Source organism: Trachypithecus francoisi, unplaced genomic scaffold, assembly GCF_009764315.1.
Source record: "Trachypithecus francoisi isolate TF-2019V2 unplaced genomic scaffold, Tfra_2.0 Lachesis_group7, whole genome shotgun sequence".
Lineage (NCBI taxonomy): Eukaryota > Metazoa > Chordata > Mammalia > Primates > Cercopithecidae > Trachypithecus > Trachypithecus francoisi.
In genome coordinates, this window is record NW_022681472.1 from 80,908,231 (window position 1) to 80,915,914 (window position 7,684).

Sequence of the window (7,684 nt, forward strand, 5' to 3'; positions counted from 1 at the left end):
TGGGCTCTGTAAATGAATTAGCTGGTTCTGCTCATAAGTTTAGGACTTTGGTTACATTTCTTAATTTCTCTGGACCTCAGTTTTCACATCTGTAAATTAGAGCCAATACAGTTATCCATGTCTCAAAGTGTTCTTGGGAAGAATAAATCAGATAGAATAGCAAATTGGCTAATAAGCTTTTGTACATGAGCACGAAAGATTTGTCCTCACTAAATCTTAACCTATTTACATCTAATCTAGATGGAAACCTCTTCACGAATGCCTTACTAGGTGAGCACTAAAACATTCATTATATCTATGCAGAATTTAGTTTTGTGCAAGGGAAGATGGTTATTTAGATTTTGCTGTTGTGAGAGCAGATTAAATAAAAAGGGAAAAAATTCCCTTTTCATGCACCAGTTACTAGTTTGAACAAATGTGTAGACTTGGTAAACAGGGTGATGAGGAAAGCAAATGCTGCAGCAGAAACATTGACTGAGAAATCAGTCAGTTCCCATAACTCCCCAGCCAATACCAGGAGCACTCGTACTTCTCAGAGCAGCACTGAGTTTGCTCAGCTATGGTTGGCCCTGGCCCTGGCCCAGTGTAAGATGAACAATCAAAACAAAACAAAACAAACAGACAAACTAGAAAATCAATGTAAAGAAGAGAAGAGAATGCAAAAACTAAGGTCTAAAACTAAGGATGTTTTTAAAACTTTGTGTCTAGGACTGGTCTAGCTACTTCAAATATATTATTTCATTTAAACTTCCTAGAAACTCCATGAGGTAGGTAACATTAGTAGCATTTTGTAGATGAGGAAACTAAGCTCACAGAATACTTACAACTTCAGAGTACCCCATTGAATTGACAGTGTTTAGAATACAAACAATTTGAAAAGAACAGAGCTAGATGAGATAATCAAGGTTGTCTAGACACTGATGTCAAATGTGTTGCATCTCATGTCTTAACTGTAATTTTTTTTTGGTAGGGCTGTGCTATGGTTTGCATATTTGTGCCTTCCCAAACTCACGTTAAAATTAAATCTTCAATGTGGTGGCATTGAGAGGTGGGGCCTTTAAGAGGTGACTGAATCATGAGGACTCTGCCCTCACTAATGGATTAACCCATTCATGGATTAATGGATTAGTGGGATAATGGATTAATGGGTCATCATGGGAGGGGAATTGGTGGCTTTATTATAAGAGGAAGAGAGACCTGAGTGAGCATATTAGCATGCTAAGTCTCCTCACTATGTGATACCCTGTGCCACCTCAGGACTCTGCAGAAAGTCCCCACCATCAAGAAAACCCTCACCAGAAGTGACTCCTTGGTCTTGGACTTCTCAGCCCCCATAACTATAAGAAGTAAATCCTTTTTCTGTAGCATGCATCAGTATCTCCTGGAAGGCTTTTACAGCATAGGTTGCTGAGCATCACTCACAGAATTTTTGATGCAGTCGGTCTGAGATGGGGCCTGAGAATTTGCAGGTCCCTAGCTGAGGCTAATGCTGCTGTCTGGGCCCACCCTGTGAGGGCTTCCTATTGGTAACTTTCTTGACCAATGATCTTATTCCTCTTAGAATGAAATGAAATTATTCAAACATGCATTTTAAAAAATCATACAGATTTATTTTATTTTATTTTATTTTTTTGAAAGTTTTAGTTTATTAACCTGCTCGTGAAAAATCCAAAATGGACACAGGTAGCCTTTACTGCAGCACCTTTACTCCTTCAGCTGTGATCCAATCTCCAGCTCACTTTTTGCCAGCACCAACATTGGCCTTTGCAGTCCCCCTGACTTTCTTCATTCTATTCTTGCGTTCCTTTCGTTGCTTTCTTGAGGTCTTTTTCTTCTCATACAGGCCATGTCTTGCAAGTCTATGTTTGGGTTCATTTTTCTTTGCATAATCCAGGGAGTCATAAATTATGCCAAAGCCGGTTGTCTTGCCACCACCAAAATGAGTTCTGAATCCAAATACAAAGATGACATCCGGTGTGGTCTTGTACATTTTGGCTAGTTTTTCCCGAATTTCTGTCTTAGGCACTGTTGCCTTCCCGGGGTGAAGAACATCAATGACCATTCATTTCCTCTGAAGTAGTCGGTTGGTCATGAACTTTCTACTGCGGATAGTTACGGTGTCGTTCATGATGGCGGCCTATCTTCAGACAGGGAGGAAAAGAGCAGATTTATTTTTTTAATGTCTGTCAACAGCATGGGATTTGTCAATAAGTTCTGAAAATTGCATCAAAAATTGTTTAATTACTTCTTGTTTTGGCAGCACATGTATGAAAATTGGAATGATACAGAGAAGATTAGTATGGCCCTGGTGCAAGGATGACATGGAAATTCACGAAGCATTCATTGTTGTTTGGAACTCTTCTGCATTGTTGGTGGGAGCATAAAATGATGCAACCACTATGGAAAATACTATGGAGTTTCCCCCCAAAATTAAAAATAGAGTTATCATACCATCCAGCAATCTACTTTTGGAAATATATCCAAAATAAATTAAAGCAGGATCTTGAAGAGGTATTTGCCTACCTATATTCATTGTAGCATCATTCACAATAACCAAGAGGTGGAAGTAGCCTAAATGTTCGATGACAGGTGAATGGATAAAGAAATGTGGCATATACATACAATGAAATATTATTCAACTTAAAAAAAAGGAAATACCATCCTTTTTTATTGTGTAGCACTTGCTACCACATGAATAAATCTTGAGGACATTATAGTAAGTGAAATAAGCCAGTCACAGAAAAGACACATACTGTGTGATTCCATTCATATAAAGCATCAAAAATAGGCAAACTCATAGAAGCACAAAGTAGAATGGTTGTTTCCAGGGTTTGCAGAGAGAGGAAAACTAGAGTTGGTGTTCAATGGTTATAGAGTTTCAATTTTACAAGATGAAAAAGTTGTGAGATCTGTTGCAAAACAATATGAATATGCTTAACACTACAGAACTATATACTTAAAAATGACGGAGAGGGTAAATTTTACACTGGGTGTATTTTATCACAATTTAAAAAATTGTTTATGTAAAGGTAACACCTTCCCTGTAGGGCATAGCCAATCCTTTGTTTTAAACATGTCTAGAGAGAAGTGGAGAGGGACTCTCCTTGTGGCCACTCTAATGGGAGGCAGCTATTTATTCTGACTCCAGTCTTAGCAAGTCCCATGTTCTCTGTGGATCTTGCCTCTCCAAGGTCCTTCTTTAAAGTATGGGTGCTGGGTCCAAGTCAAATATTCTAATCTGGCCTGTGATGTGACCTGGGTAGTAAGGATTTTTGAAAACTCTTTGGAGCTTGAATTGTAGCTATGGCTAATAGGGCATTGGCTGGGTCAGTGATTTGTCACTTTTGGAAGTTTAAAAATGATCTTCTTGAGGGTCTTGTCAAACTACATATGCTGAAGTCTTCTCCATTCTCTTCCTCACTGTCCCAGGTAATTCTGATTACCACCATCACCCCTCCCTCAACTAATATGAGAAATATAATATTAGAAAGCCCTTTGCAGAGAAAATACATTCATGAACCTCAGTTACAGGAGCTTGAGTTCATTGTCAGCTGGGTTTGTACCTCATCAGGGTCCTGATTGAGATTGGTAAGACAGTCATAGTTTAGGCTGCACATGTACACATAGCCCACCTATCCTTTTTCATCTTCAGAGTCAGTCAAAGCTTACAGGTAAAATATAGCACTGGGGCTTAAAATCAAACTGCTGAATGATAACAAAACTTCATTACTTTATTTAGAAATTAAGTTTGACAGGCTATGAATAATTTAGAAGATGATCTGAAGAACAGAAGAATAACATTTTATTATAAGTTCAACATTTGTGTGCAGTTATTAAGCCCTGCCAAGGGATATTTTCCTTGACTTCCTAAAAATGAGTGGTGTCAGAGGGAACTTGAAACATCCTGGGGATTTTAGCTGTAGTATCAGGGCATGCTTAGGATAAAATAATCCCAAACGGAAACAATGTTCTACATACGTAGTCATTGTAAGCCAGTTTAGATACCCATGAGATCAGAAATTTGGCAGTACAGCAGACAGGGAGCTTGCCAACTTAATGCTGTTTAATATTAATTAAATTTAGTATAACCCAGTTATATATATTTCAGATATTCCCAGGCAGAATTCCAGAAAAGAAGAAATAAATCTATATTCATATTATACATAGTTAAATTATGTTATTGAAATTTATTCATAATTATACATTCACATTATATAATATATATTATCATATCTTCTAATTTTCTGAACATTTCTAGAATAACTGAAAAGGAGGAATGGATTTCCAATCAATAATTTTCATGAAATAGAAAACTTTACTTGTGTACTGACACAAGTATTATTCTTACAAATACAAATTCTCTGTATACATTGAGGAAGGCTAAAATAATGCTACATGTCCTGCACAATAAACATGCAGAAGTGAGAGCAATTAAAGTTGCCCAGAATTTTGTGAGAAGATACCATGGAGGAAGTGACTACTTGGCTGTGTTTTAAAGCATTTCTAAGATATCCAATACCACTAGGAAACATCATTACTGAAGTGGTGCTACCTTGGAAAGGTATCCAGTAACACTTAAAGAACAAAGGATGATAACAATCTTGGTGGATATTCACTGCATCAAAACTTTGATGGCTTTCTCTTTAGGATGATGATCACATCTTACACATACAGTAAAACTGTCGTTGTTCCTTTGTCCTCTGGTACAAGTGTGTGATATTTACAACAGGGCAAGAAGTATCCAGTTTCTATTGAGTATCCCAATTTCTGTTATAGTCTTTCTAATATTTAGATGATTAATAATTAATGAAATGTATAGAAAACTAAATTTGGCTTCTCAGCATTGGCTTTAATGTAGCAGACACACTGGTTGTACACACGGGAGAGAGTGGAAAATCTTGTGGCTACAAGGTCATAGAACTTGGGTCTATGATCCTTGTCATGTTCTAAAACTCACCCCACAGACCACAGATTTTGTTAGATATAAGATAGTGGATAAACCTATACTTCACAAGCTGGAATTATTAATAAATTCAGTGGGGAGTTTTGAAAATATGCAGATTCTCAAGAATGATTAGCCCACAATTTATGTATGAAGTAAGTCCTAGGAATGTGCATGTATAAAAATCGTCCAGAAGAGATTGTGGCTTCCAACCAAGATGGGATAACAGAAACTATGTTAACTCTTCTGCAGAAACTAAAAAACTAGACGAAACATATGACACAATGATTTTTAAAATGTTAGATATCAGACAACAGAAGGCAATAACTCCTGAGAGATAGAAAATAAATGAGGTGAACCCTGCAATTATCTCAGCTAACTGCTTTGAGAGAATTTCCAGGTTGTATTGTTAGTGGGAGGGATCAAGATTGAGCCTGGTGGTCTCTGCGCATTGGGGAAATCGACTTGGGAATATAAGGAAGCTGAAGTGTCTAGAGTTTACAGGGTAAAGTACCAGAGAACAGAGAGTAGTACACAGAGAGGACTCTGAAAAGCTGCAGAGTTCTCCCTCTAGTCTTCATCTGAGTACTGATCGGTTGCACACATGTAGAAAAGTATACAAGGACAAGGAAAAAGGCAACATCAACTCTTGATAAAAACTCTCAGCAAACCAGAATATAAAAGAAAACACATTCAACTTATTAAAGGGCCTTTGTGAAAACCTATAGTTAACATTATACTTAAAAATGGAAAAATTATTTTTCTTTAAAATCAGGACCAAGAAAGGATTATCTGCTCTCATTACTTCTACTCGATGCTGTGCTGGATGTTCTAACTAGTGCAAGTAGGCAAGAAAAAGAAAACAAATGCATCCAGATTGAAAAGAGGTACAAACAGGAGCTGGTTCCATTCCTTCTGAAACCATTCCAATCAATAGAAAAAGAGGGAATCCTCCCTAATTCATTTTATGAGGCCAACATCATCCTGATACCAAAGCCTGGCAGAGACAGCAACAACAACAAAAAGAGAATTTTAGACCAATATACCTGATGAACATTGATGCAAAAATCCTCCATAAAATACTGGCAAACTGAATCCGGCAGCACATCAAAAAGCTTATCCACCATGACCAAGTTGGCTTCATCCCTGGGATGCAAGGCTGGTTCAACACATGCAAATCAATAAACGTAATCCATCATATAAACAGAACCAAAGACAAAAACCACATGATTATCTCAATAGATGCAGAAAAGGACTTCGACAAAATTCAACAGCCCTTCATGCTAAAAACTCTCAATAAACTAGGTATTGATGGGACGTATCTCAAAATAATAAGAGCTATTTATGAAAAACCCACAGCCAATATCATACTGAATGGGTAAAAACTGGAAGCATTCCCTTTGAAAACTGGCACAAGACAGAGATGCCCTCTCTCACCACTCCTATTCAACAGTGTTGGAAGTTCTGGCCAGCGCAATCAGGCAAGAGAAAGAAATAAAGCATGTTCAATTAGCAAAAGAGGAAGTCAAATTGTCCCTGTTTGCAGATGACATGATTGCATATTTAGAAAACCCCATCGTCTCAGTCCAAAATCTCTTTAAGCTGATAAGCAACTTCAGCAAAGTCTCAGGATACAAAATCAATGTGCAAAAATCACAAGTATTCCTATACACCAATAACAGACAAACAGAGAACCAAATCATGAGTGAACTCCCATTCACAATTGCTTCAAAGAGAATAAAATACCTAGGAATCCAACTTACAAGAGATGTGAAGGACCTCTTCAAGGAGAACTACAAACCACTGCGCAATGAAATAAAAGATGACACAAACAAATGGAAGAACATACCATGCTATGGATAGGAAGAATCAATATTGTGAAAATGGCCATACTGCCCAAGGTAATTTGTAGATTCAATGCCATCCCCATCAAGCTACCAATGACTTTCTTCACGGAATTGGAAAAAAAGTACTTTAAAGTTCATATGGAACCAAAAAAGAGCCTGCATTGCCAAGAAAATCCTAAGCCAAAAGAACAAAGCTGGAGGCATCATGCTACCTGACTTCAAACTATACTACAAAGCTACAGTAACCAAAACAGCATGGTACTGGTACCAAAACAGAGATATAGACCAATGGAACAGAACAGAGCCCTCAGAAATAATACCACACATCTACAACCATCTGCTCTTTGATGAACCTGACAAAAACAAGAAATGGGGAAAGGATACTCTATTTAATAAATGGTCCTGGGAAAACTGGCTAGCCATATATAGAAAGCTGAAACTGGATCCCTTCCTTACACCTTATATAAAAATCTATTCAAGATGGATTAAAGACTTAAATGTTAGACCTAAAACCATAAAAAACCTAGAAGAAAACCTAGGTAATACCATTTAGGGCATAGGAATGGGCAAGGACTTAATGACTAAAACACCAAAAGCAATGGCAACAAAAGCCAAAATTGACAAATGGGATAGAATTAAACTAAAGAGCTTCTGCACAGCAAAATAAACTACCATCAGAGTGAACAGGCAACCTACAGAATGGGAGAAAATTTTTACAATCTACCCCTCTGACGAAGGGCTAATATTCAGAATCTACAAAGAATGTAAACAAATTTATAAGAAAAAAAAGCAACCCCATCAAAACGTGTGCCAAGGATATGGACAGACGCTTCTCAAAAGAAGACATTTATGCAGCCAACAGACTTGTGAAAAAATACTCGTCATCACTGACCAT

At 37.4% G+C, this 7,684-nt stretch overlaps 1 non-coding gene and 1 pseudogene across 2 annotated transcripts in view; one reads left to right on the top strand and one right to left on the bottom strand.

Moving 5' to 3' along the window:
• Positions 1 to 1,626: 1,626 nt before the first annotated feature.
• Positions 1,627 to 7,684, bottom strand: part of LOC117078902 — a 61,230-nt pseudogene continuing 55,172 nt past the window's right edge. The window contains exon 6 of the transcript XR_004435194.1: positions 1,627 to 2,137. The product of XR_004435194.1 is annotated as a 40S ribosomal protein S24-like (transcript). The remainder of the gene's footprint in view (positions 2,138 to 7,684) is intronic.
• On the top strand, positions 2,249 to 2,351 carry LOC117079752. Its single transcript, XR_004435595.1, has one exon. It is a non-coding gene; the product is annotated as a U6 spliceosomal RNA (small nuclear RNA).